Source organism: Lepidochelys olivacea (assembly GCF_965140295.1).
Source record: "Lepidochelys olivacea isolate rLepOli2 genome assembly, chromosome: 1".
Classification (NCBI taxonomy): Eukaryota; Metazoa; Chordata; order Testudines; family Cheloniidae; genus Lepidochelys; species Lepidochelys olivacea.
This window is the reverse complement of record NC_140411.1, coordinates 269,919,747-269,936,395: the sequence shown is the minus strand read 5'-3', so window position 1 is coordinate 269,936,395 and position 16,649 is coordinate 269,919,747. Positions and strand designations below refer to the sequence as shown.

The 16,649-nt window shown below is 42.0% G+C and overlaps 1 protein-coding gene across 1 annotated transcript in view; it reads left to right on the top strand.

The window, feature by feature from the left end:
• The first annotated feature begins 396 nt into the window (after window positions 1-396).
• Window positions 397-16,649, top strand: part of ELK3 (ETS transcription factor ELK3) — a 61,878-nt gene continuing 45,625 nt past the window's right edge. The window contains exon 1 of the mRNA XM_084616861.1: window positions 397-830. The gene's annotated coding sequence lies outside the window, so the exon portion shown is untranslated. The remainder of the gene's footprint in view (window positions 831-16,649) is intronic.

The following is a 16,649-nucleotide window of genomic DNA, read 5'->3' as shown; positions in this document are numbered from 1 at the left end:
TATTTTGAGGTGTCTGTCTATTTAAGGTTCAGTTCTGAGAAGTGGTCAACCTCTTCCAAGGTGCTGAATACTGTGATGCTGCCACTGAAATCAATAGAAGTTGAGGGTGCTCAGTGCTTTGCAGATCAAATCTGGAGATTACACATTCCTTGGGACAAACGCCATGTCTTCTCGCAGTCTTGTAGAGTGCTCAATGCACTGTTAATGCTTAACAAGAAGTAATAATTACTAATAAATAATATTAACATGGTCGTGTTCATCTTTAACAGCTCTGAGCCACTGTCTTTGGAAAAGCTGATTATTTTGCAAAGCCACTTTATGCTCTTAGTAGAGGCTGTTCATGGGCCAGTTTGTTGAGCTTGTTTGAAGCTCCTCCCCTGGGGTGTAGAACAGGAAGAGGTGGAGGTCAGAGGGAGCTGCTGGAGCTCCTTGTGTGTGTGTGTGTGTGTGTGTGTGTGTGTGTAGTTACCGTTACCATTTTACTATGTGTGTGTCTTATATTACAGCAATGCTGCACATCAGCGGCCAGAGAGAGGGGAGAGGGGAGGAAAAGCCTGTTTACACAGACTGCAAACCGCCTGGGGAATAATGCAGGAAAGGAAGTGAGCCGGCTCTCTGTCTGACTGCTCCAACTTCCTGCTCTCACACACACATACACACCAACCAAGAAAGAAAAAAAAAAAAAAAAAAAAAAAGAAAGAAAAAAACCAGGATCTCATTACAAGAGCAACAGAGCGCTTGCAGAAGACTGTCAGCATGGAAAACCAGGGGATTTTACCCAGCTTCCTTTAAACTACAAGGAGAGATTGGAAAAGTCCACCAGGCTCTGGGTATGTAAAAGTGCTTCTGAGCTTGGGCTAAGTAGTGCAAAGTTTTGGGGACTTGGGGAGGTGGCGGGGAATGAGAGCAAAGGGGAGCCAGACGAGCTGTAAGAGACGGGCAACTAGGAGAGTGGATGCAGCCGCGCTGCGGGGCCCAAGGGGCTGCTCTTCCCACAGGCACCACACAGAGTGTTTCCCTTCTGGCTTTTAATCTGCTGATAAAGGACAATGTGGCTGGAAGGGGCCCGGGCTGGGTGCGGGGACATCAGCTTCTCGGGCAGTCCGTGCAAGGGAACCCAGAGCAAACTCTTGACTCTAAGGCAGAAATCCCTGGTGGTAACTCGGGGGACAGGGCCCGGAGCCCCGCGAGGGATACCTGGCAGCACGGCGGGGGCTTGCCTGAGAGGAGCAAGGGGGGGGTGTCTCTTCCTTGTCTGGGGGGAGCAAAGGGGGGGTCACTGCCTTGCCTGAGGGGAGCAAAGGGGGGGCGTCTCTGCCTTGCCTGAGGGGAGCAAAGGGGGGGTCACTGCCTTGCCTGAGGGGAGCAAAGGGGGTGTGTGTCTCTGCCTTGCCTGAGGGGAGCAAAGGGGGGGCGTCTCTGCCTTGCCTGAGGGGAGCAAAGGGGGGGTCACTGCCTTGCCTGAGGGGAGCAAAGGGGGGGGCGTCTCTGCCTTGCCTGAGGGGAGCAAAGGGGGGGCGTCTCTGCCTTGCCTGAGGGGAGCAAAGGGGGTGTGTGTCTCTGCCTTGCCTGAGGGGAGCAAAGGGGGGGTCACTGCCTTGCCTGAGGGGAGCAAAGGGGGGGTGTCTCTGCCTTGCCTGAGGGGAGGGAACGGAGGTCTCTGCCTTGCCTGAGGGGAGCAAGGGGGTCTCTGCCTTGTCTGGGGACAGAGGAGGCCCGGGCTGACTGGGGTTCAGGGGGTCACTGCCTGGCCTGGCTGGGGAAGGGAGAGAGGAGACGAGGAATAGTTGCCTGGCTAAAAGGGGAAGAAGACGAGGGGAGAGAGAAGTGTCTGTGTTTGGGGGGCAGGAAGGGGTCAGGGTCTGCCTGGGACGAGAGGCAGGGGGCCACTGTCTGCCAGGGCTCTCTGGGGAGGGAGCATAAATCAGAGATAGAAATAACTGACTGCCCAGGAAGCCCTTTGGGGTGCGCTTTGCATTCACTCGCTGCCTAGGGCGTCCCAGCTGCTGGGCCACGTGGGCCATTTTTAAAATTAAAATAATCACAGTAGTGACTGGGGGAGGGGTCTGGGTGTTTGTCAACACGCCCAGGCGCTGGGGCAGTGTGTGCCGATCCCCGCAGCCTCTGCAAGGGGCGAAGGGGGCTGTGGGGGGAGGAGAGTTCTTGCAGAAACTGGAAAGGGGGGATTTAAAAAAAAAAAGTGTCGGGAGAGTTTCAGGCTTGTCTGGAAACAGCAAGACTAATTGCCATGCGCTTCCGGTTTGAAACTGGCAGCAGACAACATCTTGAAAATGAGTCACTGCAGCTCACAAAGAAACTCTGTGGTTTTCTCCTTCTCAGGTTTATGTATTTGGTCTTTTTACAGTTTCCTTTGTCGTCTTCAGAGTTCCTCTCTTGCCCTCCCCCTCTCTCTTAGGTCCCCCCTCCCCAGAAGCCCTTCTGGCCCATTTTGATACATTTCGCGGGGGGGGGGGGAGAGAAAGTGGAGAGTTGTTTTTGGATCTGGCTTTGCTGAAGGTTAGAGGGACTCTGATGCTGCAGGGGGAAAAAGTTCCATGAATTTTCCACTGGCTGCAGGAAGAGAGCCCATTTAGTCATGGCTAAGTAATGTCTGCACACACACACCAACTAATCTCATTAGGAGTTTCCGTTCCCTAACACAGGAGGGTTTTGTGAAGCCCTGTCAGCCTTTCTACCATTGCAGTTGAAAGGAAGACAAGTTACATGTTTATTTACTTAGGGGTATAGGACTCAGACCAGTTTATTCAGTGCAGCATCTTTTCAGGCATGGGAGTCTTCAACTTCAAAAAAAAAAAGTCAGTGGTGTCATTTTAATTTCTAACAAAAAGGCATCTAATATTTTGCTTTTGCAAAATCTTGGTTAGTTTCAGAACTTTAAGCATAAATGTACTTTACAAATATTCGATAGTTGTGGGAGGGTTTGTATGAAAAGGGGGATATTTAGGAGGTTGTACTTAGCTAAACATGTTCCAGACCTCTCTGATGAACTTATGGATTTGCATAGATTTTTTTCAGATAAAAACTACACTCTTGCTGGTAGGTGCTAGGCCACTATGGTGATGGGTACATTAGAACTGTGGTGAGTGGACAAAAGGACAGAATCTTGTTGCATTGTCACTTTATTTGGTTAATTTTAAATTGGCATCTAATTCATGTTTATGCCTTTCAATTTATGTGGTTTGTAAAGTGGCTTTATTATTATTTATGTCTTCTGCAGTAGGGCACAAAGGCTATTCAAAATTGGTGCCTTATTGCACACAAAGATATTCTCCCTGCCCCCAAAAATACTTACTTAATTTAAAGTAAGAAGTTGTACAAAGGGAGCATGGAGCAAACAAAGAATATAACAAAGAAAATGAAGTGTTAGTTGTAAGTGTTTTCTGACATAAAAAATATCCAAAAAGTATGTAAAAGAAAAATATGTATGATAAACGTGGTAATGCCATGAACACTGCATTTGACACCTTTTAGCTACTAAATACTGTGCAAAAATATGATGATTGAATGAAGAATTAATAACACGTCTTTACCTGAGATGATCGTCAGCATTTCCTTTACTTTCTGTGTTCATCCTGTGCTAAGTTTTTCTGTATAGAAGAGATTTTTGACCAATGCCACACTGTAAGGCAATTTCATTGGTGGATTACTGCCCACTACAGCCAGAGTGAGAGAGACATTCATTTCATACGCGGTCACACTAGAACTTTAGAGATGATATATATTAAACATAGAAAATGCCTAATCCCTGGTCAGCTATCAAAAATAATCTTCAGACAGTAAGTGTTATTTCTCTTTTCAGAGAGTTCATCTTTCTGTGAAAATCTGAGTTTTCAAGAGATAACCATATTACTGGGAACATTTAATATTTCAAAGTCTGTTGGGTAGGAACCAAACAGTACAAGTTATAATCCAGTGAATATTCTGTGACACCAAAAGCCCTATTAGACTGTCTGTAACATTAAACATGAACTCTGTTTGTTAAATCTACACTTTAGTTTAATTAGCAGGGTTATGTAAATATTGTTGGAATTTCAAAATCCCATCTGTTGCGTCTATATAGACTACACATATTTAGAGTATATGTTAATTATATGAATTTGATTTAATTCAGAATAAGTGAAAACATCTTGATGCCTTCATAATGATGTTCATGAAAATGGTAATATATCAGTTGTATGTACTACATATTTGAAATAAATAGTAAAGCACAATCCACAAGTGTTTTATAAATAAAATACATTGACTCAAGTGTGGGGAGAAAAAGTCTAAATTTTATTTTCTTCCACTCATGAATAATGCAATTCCCCTTAAATTATAAAAATGCTTTCTATGTGTATTTATTATATTATCTCATTCCTTAAATATTTTGTTTGTAAAATAAAAAAGTGATTAAGAAAAAAGTATATATCATTACCTACAGTGATTATTCATTTTATATTTACCTAATATTTCTACTATCAGAGTTGCATACATTTGTTTTTTCTCAGAATATTTATAAACTGAAACATTTCCAAGAGCTGTACCTTGTAAAGAAATTTTTTTTACACACTGGGAATCCATGTACCCTTTTTATGTCACATTACCACTTACATGTAGTAGACCAAGACAAATAGCACAATCTCAAATAAATAAAATAAATAATCCTCCTTACAAATAAGTTTACAAAACACTACACACGTACCTATCCTTTACTTCTAGAGATACAATCAGTTTTACTTTCAATCATTAGAGAGACTTACTACTCGCTGATTCATAGTGCGTCTTACTCCATTCAGGTGATGGTATTTCATTTAACTTAAGTCATGATTACAAAGTAAGTATTTTACTCCAGAGGCTGAAGTTTTGTCTTTCTTTATACAGTAAATTTGATTGTGTCAGCTGTACACTCACCTTGTAATCCCATTTTTGGAATGGATGCAAACTCAGGGTGTGTGTGTAGGATGGGGGAATGTTATAGGAGAGTAGTAGCAATCAGGTGATTTTATAAACCTGATATTGAGGTACAACAGAATTTAAATGTTTTTTGTTATGAGAGAATTATTATACAATGAAAATGTTGTATTAATTTGTTGGTTCACACAGATGCATTGAGCCCCATGCAGTGATTGAGGGTGATATGCTCTCATACAATGCATCATACATAGGGAAGCTAAGTAACAAAGATGCATGAAAAATATGGGTGCAGAGTCTTAGGTGTGGGAAATGCAGTTATATGATGTCATGCCAGTTTCAGGAGACTGAAAAGCAATAGACTTTCAAGTAACATAAGATTTGGCTATGGATGAAAAAGGGGATTGTGGTGTTTGCTAACAGAGGAGGAAGCCTAGTACACAGTTATTTATGATGCATGTTATCTGTAGAAAGAGTAATTTTCTAGGAAAAAGGGACTGTAAGCTAAGCCTGTCTTAGTTGGCAGTACATGTTAGTGACAAATCATTAAGAAGTTTGTATACCCATTTGTGGTCCTCTGTGGGCCAAAGAGTCCTGTGTCACAGAATAAGATAAACTAGAGATGGAAAAAACTTGTTTGATCAACCAGTCCATCACATAAAGGCATGACTGATTGGATGTGTTTGAAATCTGGACTGATTATCAATCCACATAGCCTTCTTATGGTGATTTTATTCCAATCTAGATTGCGTGTGAATATTGACTTCTGAATTTCTGTTAGAGCCACCAAATTGATTCCAGGACATGGGTCTATTATGTGCCAGTTCCAACAAGATTTCTGCTGGTTTTCAACTGCTACATGTCTTTTGTGACCACACCCAATGGCAATTACAACAGGCTGTTGCTAATGTGCTTTTGAAAACACTATTCTGTGGATCCCACTACTGATTTGTAGTCGTAATTTTCTATGGAGTTTTTCCTCACTGTTTTCCACAATAAGGAATCATATAACCCTGAATCATTAGGCAGATGTTTACTTGGTCTGTAGCTTGTGTAATGAATCAGCTAATATTTTTGAGACTGTTGAGAGTTCTTGAAAGACTGAACGTATCTGTTCTCATGTTGAAGTATTTTGTTGAATTATGTATGATTTAAGAATTAGTCACGATTTGCAGCAGAATGTTGGGAAGTAGGAACAGAAAGTCCAGCTCACTACACACAAAAATAAAATGGTAAACGTATGGAAACAAACCAGATGAGACATAAAGTATACCTTGTGTGTGTACTTTCCTAAAACAATATGCATATTTGTCTTTGTTCAGCATTTACTTAAATGGTTATGTTTACATTTTTATGTCTAATGGTAGCTTCTCCAGAATTAAAGTTTTTAAATGGTTTATCTTTAAAAAGAGACTTTAGCTTGGATCCATTTTTGGATCCATTATGTTTACATTTAATGGTAACTTTAGCTTGGATCCATTTTTGGATCCATTATGTTTACATTTAATGGTAGCTTCTTCAGAATTAAAGTTTTTAAATGGTTTATCTTTAAAAAGAGACTTTAGCTTGGATCCATTTTTGGAAAATACTTTTGTTGGTTTTCTAAACAACATAATATAACAAAAAAAATTCCTGTAACAAGCACTACATTCAATAACATCACTGACCCACTAACTACTGATTAATTCAGTATCATATAATGCCAGTATATGGACCCTATGTGTTCTTCTAGTGAAGTTCTGATTTTTAAAATTATTATAGTGGGACATGCAATCCAGAAATCTATCCTGAAATTGTTGGTCTGTTCAGTTTCTGTAATAGAGATGGCCAGTATCTCCCTGTCTATTTTAAAACTACATACTTCAGTAGCAGCTTTAACTTAAGTGATGTACTTAAGAACAAAATGGCCCAAGTGTAGCCTGGTGTAAGCAGAACTCCACTGAAGTCATCTTTATCAACTCCGGTGGAGTTACACCTGTTAATACCATATCTGATTTTGACCCACTAGCATTACTGATGCTTTTGCAGTCTACTTTATCATAGACTGATACTTACATTCTTCAAGGAGGTATATCCATAAACTGTGTGAAAAAAGTTAACTAGGGACTAGATTCTGTGCCCCATGCTAAGCCTGAGTAGCCACTCTTGCTTACAAATTGACTGTTTAATAATTTGTTCCAGTATCTTTCCAGGTATTGAAGTCAGACTGACCTAATTCCTTTCTGACCTCTTTGTTCTCCCTTTTTATGTTTACCCTTCTCCAGTCCTCTGGGACCTCACCCGTCCTTCATGAGTTCTCAAAGATAATTGCTAATGGTTTCAAGATTGCTTCAGTTAGTTCTTTAAGTAGCCTAGGATGAATTTAATCAGGCTTTGATGACTTGAATACATCTAACTTATCTAAATATTCTTTCCCTATTTTGGCTTGCATTCCTTTCCCCTTGTTTTTAATATTAATTGTGTTGTGTATCTGGTCACCATTAACCTTGTTAGTGAAGACTGAAACAAAATTGGCATTAAACACCTCAGCCATCTTGATGTCATCAGTTATGAGCTCTCTTTCGTGCTAAGTACAGGACCTACACTTTCTTGACTTTCTCTTGCTCCTAATGTATTTAAAGAACCTCTTCTTATTGCCTTTTTTGTTCCTTGCTAAATGTAACTCATTTTGTGCCTTAGCCTTTCTGATTTTGGCTCTATGTGCTTGTGCTTTTTTTTTTTTACACTCCCCCTTAGCCATTCGTCCATGTTTCACTTCTTGTAGGATTCCTTTTTGATTTTTAGGTCATTAAAGAGCTCCTGTTACAGTAGAGGTGGGCAAACTACGGCCCATGGGCCGCATCCGGCACACGGGACTGTCCTGCCCGGCCCTTGAGCTCCTGGCCCCTCCCCTGCTGTCCCCCCTCCGCCGCAGGGCTTGCTCCAGCTGGGCATTGTGTCTTCCAGTCCTGCGGCTCTGAGCAGCATGGTAAGGGGGCAGGGAGCGGTGGGGGGAGGAGGTTGGATAAGGGGCAGGGAGTCCCGGGGGGCAGCTAGGGGACAGGGAGCAGTCAGGGAGCAGGGGGTGGTTGGATGGGGTCCCAGGGGGGGCAGTTAGGGGCTGGGGTCCCGGGAGGGGGTAGTCAGGGGACAGGGAGCGGGGGGGTTGGATGGGGCGGAGGTTCGGGGGAGGGGGGCGGTCAGGGGACGGAGGAGGGGGGTGGGGTTGAATAGGCGTGGGAGTCCTGGAGGGGGTAGGGTTGTGGATAGGGGGTTGGGGCAGTCGGGGACAGGGAACGGGGGGGTTGGATAGGGTGTGGGGTCCCAGGGGGCGGTTAGGGACCTGGGAGGGGGCGGTCAGGGGGACATGGAGCAGGGGGTTTGGATGGGTCAGGGGTTCTGAGGGGGGCAGTCAGGGGGCGGGAAGTGGGAGGGGGAGGGGGGCCAGGCTGTTTGGGGAGGCACAGCCTTCCCTACCCGGCCCTCCATACAGTTTCGCAACCTCGGGCCAAAAAGTTTGCCCTCCCCTGTGTTACAGCCATGTTGGCCTCTTACAATTCTTCCTATCTTTCCTTTGCATCAGGATAGTTTGCGGTTGTGCCTTTTATATTATCTCAGTGAGCAACTGCCAGCTCTCCTTAACTCTGTTTTCCCTTAGATTTTCTTTTCATGGGACCTTATCTACCAGTTCTTGGAGTCTGTTAAAGTCTGCTTTTTTTAAAATCTGTTGTCCTTATTCTACTGCTCTTACTCCTTCTTTTTCTTATAATCATGAAATCTATTATTTCATGGGCACTTTCACTCCAAATTGCTACCAATTCCTTCCTGTTGATCAGAATCATGTATAAAATGGCTGACCCCCTGGTTACTACTTCCACTTTCTGAAACAAAAAGTTGTCCCCAATACATTTCAAGAACTGATTGTAAGTTCTGTGTTTTGCCATATTACATTTCCAACAGATGCCTGGGTAGTTAAAGTCCCCCATTACTACCGGATCTTGTGTTTGGGATATTTCTGTTATTTGGTGGTCTTTAGTAGACTCTCTACGATGATGTCACCCCTACTTTTTACCTCTTTCATCTTTACGCAGAGACATCAATTGGTCTGCTCTGACCTCCTTCTGGATCTCTGAACAAGTTCATATTTTTGATGTATAAGGCAACACCTACTCTCTTTTTATCCTGCCCGTCCTTCCTGAACAAGCTATACCCTTTTATAACAATATTCCAGTCATGGAACTTATCCCACCAAGTCTCCGTGACACCAATGAAGACTTAATTTAGCTTATATACTAATATTTCCAGTTCTTCCTGTTTATTCTCTTTGCATTTGTACATCTAAGATATTGAGGAAATTCCTCTGCTGATGTCCCTCTTTTTTCTCCTGTGACCCTATTGTAATTTTCCATGCTCCCCTCTTCCCCCAACATCTAACCCTCCGTTAAGGTTGCCTTTTTTTAATTTTTACCTGTGGGCTTTTGTCCCCTGCCCCCTTTGAACCTGGTTTAAAACCTCCTCTCTAGGTTGGTGAGTCTGTGCACGAAGGTGCTCTTCCCCTTCTTGGTCAGGAGACCCTCTTCCCAGAGCAGCATCCCATGGTCGAGGAAGCCAAAGCCCTCTTATCAACACTATCTGCATAGCCGTGCATTCATCTGTAGAATGCATGTGTTCCTGCCTGGGCCCTTACGCTCCATCGGGAGGATGGATCAGAACACAATCTGCATGCCTTCACTCTTGCTTCTGGAGTCCTGTGCTCAGGGTCATACTTAGCAGTATCATTAGTGCTCACATGGACGAGTAACACTGGGTAGTGGTCAGAGGGATGGATGAGCCTCAGCAACCTTTCCGTAACATCTCAGATGTGGGCTGCAGGCAGGCAGCACACCTTTGCAGAAATCACGTCAGGTCAGCAGATGGATGCCTCCGTCTCCTTCAGAAAGGAGGCCCCAACCACCAGCACCCTACACCTACTCTTCCTAAGTGCAGTGACTGTGAGCCTCCCAGCTTTGGGAGCAGGTGGCTCTTCCTCCTCAGCCATTGAGCTCTTCTCCTTGTGTCCTGTTGCCAGTATGATGTACAGTTCATTCACCTCAGTGGACCTGGGTGGGGGTGAAGCACTGTCTATTGCCCAAGGTGGCCAGTAGCCAGTCTCCTCCCTGTACAGCATCCAGTTTTCCTTCTTCCTCTGGTGCTGGTGTAGTCATCTGTAGTTGGCTAACATCCTCCATCCGAGATGTTTCCAGTTGTGTCCTGTTGATGAAGTCCTCACACTCCTGGATGCTACACTGATGCTACATCTTCCTGCAGCTCTTCTTACCTGTTTCCCGAGGGACTCCACCAACAGACACCTCTCGCACCGGGTCATTGCCCTGTCAGTCTTTCGTCAACAGGGACATGCAGGCCTCAGTCCCAGTAAGTCAAAGCCAGGGCTTGGATGGAAGCCTCCAGGATCAGGATGCCTGTCTGATGCGGGACCCCACAGATGCAGGGAGAGAGAAAGAGCAAGTGGTGGTGTTGGTGACATGCCGTTTTCCTCCCATGGCAGGTTCTTCCTTGTAGAGCAGTAGTTCTCAACCTTTCCAGACTACTGTACCTCTTTCAGGAATCTGATTTGTCCTGCACACCTCAAGTTTCACTTCACTTAAAAACTATGTGCTTACAAAATCAGATATAAAAATACAGATGTGTCACAGCACACTATTACTGAAAAGTTTCAGAGTAGCAGCCGTGTTAGTCTGTATCCGCAAAAAGAAAAGGAGGACTTGTGGCACCTTAGAGACTAACCAATTTATTTGAGCACAAGCTTTTGTGAGCTACAGCTCACTTCATCCGATGAAGTGAGCTGTAGCTCACGAAAGCTTATGCTCAAATAAATTTGTTAGCCTCTAAGGTGAAGTGAGCTGTAGCTCATGAAAGCTTATGCTCAAATAAATTTGTTAGCCTCTAAGGTGAAGTGAGCTGTAGCTCATGAAAGCTTATGCTCAAATAAATTGGTTAGTCTCTAAGGTGCCACAAGTACTCCTTTTCTTATTACTGAAAAATTGCTTACTTTCTCATTTTGTCTGTATGAAATTTTAGTTTGTGCTGACTTCGCTAGTGCTTTTTATGTAGCCTGTTGTAAAACTAGGCAAAGATCCAGATGAGTTGATGTATCCCCTGGAAGACCTCTGTGTACCCACAGAGGTACACATACCCCCGGTTGAGAACCACTGTTGTATAGTACCTGCAAGTTAAGTAAAGGGGAAAAAAAACCAACCCTGCTGCCCTGCGTTCCTTCACTGATGAACAAGCCTTAGTCTTGAAGCTGCCTTCATCTCACCAGCCACTGGGTGACTCAACCCTTCTCTCTCAGTCACCTCTTATCACTGCTCTATCCAGTTAAAAACTGCACTGCTCTCACTTCTAAGAGCCCCTGCTAGAAAGGGGGCACTAATTTACCTAACTGCAGGGCAACATAACCCGGACAGTCAGCAACCAAGTCTAGATTTCAAAACACAGCAACCAGCTCAGAGTCCTATCAAACTCAATGGCAAACTCCCAGCAGAGAAAGTGCCTCTTTTGCTCCCCAAATTTAATCAATAGCAGTAAGTTAGAGGTGCCCCAGAGATACGTATCAGTTGGCTAACTCCCTTCTTGAGATGAGGGATAAGGAATCCTTCTGCAGGCCACAAGCCGTTTTGCAACTGCATTTGAACACATACTTAACTCTGAGTATATGACTACTCCTATTAATGTCATGGGACTACTTGCATGCTTTAAGTTAAGCACATGATAAAGTGTTTGCTAGTGTAGCCCTTAGTGGGACTGTAGTAGATCCTGACACTCCTATGCCTGCCCCTACAGGGGCCAAAGGTCTTCCTGGTGCGTCATAGCCCTGTTTCAAAAGCTTGTGTCAGGATATGCAGAGCAACTTCGTGGCGTGCAGAGGATGCTGGTCCCTGTATGAGCTCCCCAAATCCTGTTTCATGGAACAGAACCATTTCAACCTTGTCTTGGGCTGTCTATGCCAATTTATTATTCCATATCAGAGGGTTCCAAATACAGAGCAGCAACACTGACTCATTTTCTGGGGTTTTTGAAATGTGTACTATCTTAATGTCATACCTCAGGTTTATTAACATCCTAACTGCAAGGGTAATAACAGAGAAAATCCTGTCTCTCTCACCCTTCACAATGTTCTATACCAGTATGCATGGCCGTTTAAAATGTTGCCTGCATTTATTTTTAAACATACTACAGTGTTAGCTGCTAACAGAAATGCTGTTTAAGTCACGTAATGAATCATTGTCACAATCTCCCTAGGCACATGTTTTTCAATCTTTAAAAAATTTTGTAAAATGTATAAAGGGCTCTCTCAGTGTTAACATAGAAGATGGGCTAAGTATTAGCTCTGTGTAAAATGCCATCTTGCAAGATGAAGTTTTTCTTGAAAATACTGGCAAAACCAAACCATAAATAGGAGTTTGTTTAAAACCTAGTATTTTTACATTTGTACAATCATCTACTTAGGATATTTGTTAAAATTATTTAAATATGGTCTTGTAAAAGTTTCACCCTGCTAGTTTTGTGAAACAACTGACGTGCTAATACATCTGCAGAACAGAGATCTATTACAACATACATGTCTCTAGTGGCAGCATTTCACTGTAATATCTCCTCATATCCCTTTATCATCAGTCTGTTCTGTACAAATAGAGTTAATTGAGTATCTTTCAGCCTGAGCTTTCTGAGAAAGGTCCTGGTATGTATTCCAACTATTAAACAATTTATATTGAAATGGTGTTCAGCGGCCCCCTTTGTGCTAGTACAAACAGATTCCAAAAGTTTACAATCTACTTCAGTCAGCTTTTCTGAGCAAAACAATACAGTAATGCCATAGAAGAATGAATAATATTAGAAGTTATATAGAAGGGAGAGACAAATTCTGATCTTAGTTACATTAGTGGAGTCTGGAAAAACTCCACTGACTTCAGAGGAGTAGTTTCAGATTACACTAGTTTAACTGAGATCAGAATCTGGGTTTACCTTCTAGATATAGGGGTCAGATCTTGGCCTCTATGAAGACTGCTTTATCCTACTCTGGTGACTCAGAGTAGACTTAAAGCTTGTCTAAATGGTCAGTTGAGGAAAATCCTTCAGTGGAGTAGGGCTGGCATAGGGAGCCTAATTACACCACTGCCTCATTCCAGTGATCTCTGTTTGCTACAGGCGCCATGGAGGTTAAAGCTGTTTGCAAATTAGAGCAGCCCCAGGCTACTCTAATGTACAACAGTGGCTGAACTGATCCCCAGTCAGCTCCAAGATTGGGGGAGTACAAAGGTTGCATACATCCCCTTTTGCTATGCAGCATGGCAAGGCCTGAGGATAGTGGCTATAGTCTTTAGATCTTATTTGACGAGAGTGACCGAATACCTCATCCACGATGCAATATACAGTTGCACGAAATAATAATAATATTATATATAACATTATATATAATATAATAATAATATTCTTGCTGTGTGTCCTGGAAAGCTGCAGAGATGTTAACAGATTAGTTGGTGAACAAATGTAATTTCTAAAGCTTTCACAAAAAGAAAAGGAGTACTTGTGGCACCTTGGAGACTAACCAATTTATTTGAGCATAAGCTTTCGTGAGCTACAGCTCACTTCATCGGATGCATTCAGTGGAAAATACAGTGAGATTTATATACACACAGAACATGAAAAAATGGGTGTTATCATACACATTGTAAGGAGAGTGATCACTTAAGATGAGCTATTACCAGCGTGGGGGGGGGAGACGGGGACGGGGAAAGAAAACACTTCAATCTCTCTGGTCACTCGATCTCTGACCTAAAAGTCGCAATATTACAACAAAAAGACTTCAAAAACAGACTCCAACGAGAGACTGCTGAATTGGAAGTAATTTGCAAACTGGATACAGTTAACTTAGGCTTGAATAGAGACTGAGAGTGGATGAGTCATTACACAAAGTAAAAGTATTTCCCCATGATTATTCCCCTTCTCCCCCCCCCAGACGTTCTTGTTAACTGCTGAAAATGGCCCACCTTGATCATCACTACAAAAGGTTTTCTTTCCCCGCCCCCACCCCTCCCCCGCTCTCCTGCTGGTAATAGCTCATCTTAAGTGATCACTCTCCTTACAGTGTGTATGATAAACACCCATTTTTTCATGTTCTGTGTGTATATAAATCTCCTCACTGTATATTCCACTGAATGCATCCGATGAAGTGAGCTGTAGCTCAAGATGCGGCCGGCTCACGAAAGCTCATGCTCAAATAAATTGGTTAGTCTCTAAGGTGCCACAAGTACTCCTTTTCTTTTTGCGAATACAGACTAATACGACTGCTACTCTGAAACCTGTTCTAAAGCTTTGTGATTTAGGCACTTTTTCTATAGTGATGTTTGTGGCAAAAATTTAAGTGATGCTCCTTCCCTCTCTTCTTCATAGTTTGCAGCAACCATGGGAATTGATTTAAGTACACAGGATATTATGAATCCTGGAAGACAATGATCAGATTTTTTTTTTTTTTGTTTAAATAACGTACACCTTAAACTGTAATTTATAGCCCACTAGCTATGTTAGTGTTTATATTAATGTATGAAGTGAGAGACAAGATGCTGGGTGATAACTGTAGATACCTGTAGGTCTTATCAGCGTGCTAGGTATGTGAAAAATGGTACAGACTAAGAGATAAGTTAGTTATTTCATTAGGCTTCAGCATTAGCACTAGAGCAAACCAGAACCTGGATAGCTTTTGGCATAACAGAACTTTTGTGGATCAATTTTGTATCTGAGAAAGGGAGAAGGAAACTAATATTCTTGGAATTTGAGACACATGGGAGTACATACCAGTGATTCTTAATTTAGGGCTAGATTTTTAACCCATTACTCATTCTGGTGAACAGTTAGTCACAGGACTAATCCTATGGAAACCAGCAACTGTGGGTCTTGACTACTCCTGTGAGTAACTGCTCACCAATGTGAATAAGGGATTCATGATTTTGGATTAGTCTATAATAGCTATCAAAGGAACATCAGCTATTTTTTTAGGAGACTCTGTGTATGCAAATGTTTATATATGTATAGAAATTGCCTTTTACTAAATCAGACCATGCAATTTTTAGTATAATCATACAACTAAATCCCAGTGCAACGAGTAAGTACACAGATAACCTGCTTGTGCTATTTTATAATTTTATGATTCATCTTTCTTAAGCCAACACATTCTGAAAAACCAATTTACGGAAGAGGGGTAGCTAAATCTGCCAACATATGTTGCCATCAGCTCACTATGTTTCAAGTGTCAGTCTCATCTTCAAACTAAGCCAAAACTAAATTACTAGAATTGCATTCCCTTTCCTTTTGACCATATCCTTTTCTAGACAAAGTATTAAGAGACCTGTTCGTTTTCCTGAGTTTCTAGTAAAAGACAAGTCAGTTAAGAGTGGAGGATTGGTTTAAAAATAAAAATATTGTATAAAAATAGCAGTAAATATACAGGGAACATTTACAGTATTGATAAACTTATTAAAAATGCATTTCCTCATTGTAGTCATCAATATCAATTATAAAAGCTTCTTTTTCTGTACCTTGTCACAAAATTGGAAGCTTTTAAACACTAGTTAAAGTACAGGCTCACCGGTAAAGAAGTCATATTTACTTTTAGGAGTAAGCGTCATTGGATATGTTGAGTAAACTCCTCAGAAGTAGCATCTGCACCTGCAAACAAATATCTAAATACGTGGCAGTAACACTGCCTTTATCTAGCTGTTTTCCCACTGAATGTATATTTTTTTCAACATTTAAAATGGAGACTTTCAAAGATTTTATATAACGGAACAAAATAATTATAACTGAGCCCCACTGACACAGGCAAAAATGTAACAAAGAAATTCATATGGGGAGAATAAAGATACAGGGCTGCCTTTGAATCTGGAAGTCCCTTGGATTGCAACTTAGTGTATTGCCAACATGCAACAGATGTACACCATATGAGCAGCTGAAGGAAATATAAGGAGTCTGTATTAATTTTACATTTATCCCAAGGTGAATGTTTGGAACCATTATAGATTTATGCACTTCTGTTTATGGGTAAGCCTTAGAAATAGTTAAACACATTGTTTATTAAAGCCCTTAACAGGGAAGAAAAGGCCACATTCCTTCATGTTAAGGGCTTTATATTCCATTCTTGTTAAGGCTGCTTTTTGAGGCTTACCCTTTTGGGTGTCTCTACTCTGAAGACAGTCACATCATAGGGGTTCTGTCGTCACACCTCAGTGTGGCAAGGGACCAAGCCTGTGGAACTCATAGACATCTGCCTCAGTCCATCCCTCTCTACTTTTAAAAATCTATTGAAGATGTTGCTTTATCAGAAGTGTTTTTCTTCTGCAACTGCTAGTCCCCATGTATGTACCCTTCCTTTATAATTATGTAGATTTGTTATTTAATAATGTATTTGGAGTGGCTGTTGTCTATTTTGTGCTGTTTTAATTGTTTTTGTCTGATAAACTGTAGAGAGCCCAAGTGACTGGTGGTGATTTTTTTTTTGGGGGGGGGGGAGGAAGATGCTCTGTAAATTATTAAATTAAATTCTTATTACAAGATCCTACAAAAATAAAAGTTAAGGAAAAACTATTTAGTTGCTTATACATGAGTGGTGAAGCATGCTTATCTCATGTAACACTGCTGAGCACTGCAGGCAACAAAGCCTTGTGTCTTTTGACACACCCTTAAAACACCTTAATTGTGTGGCA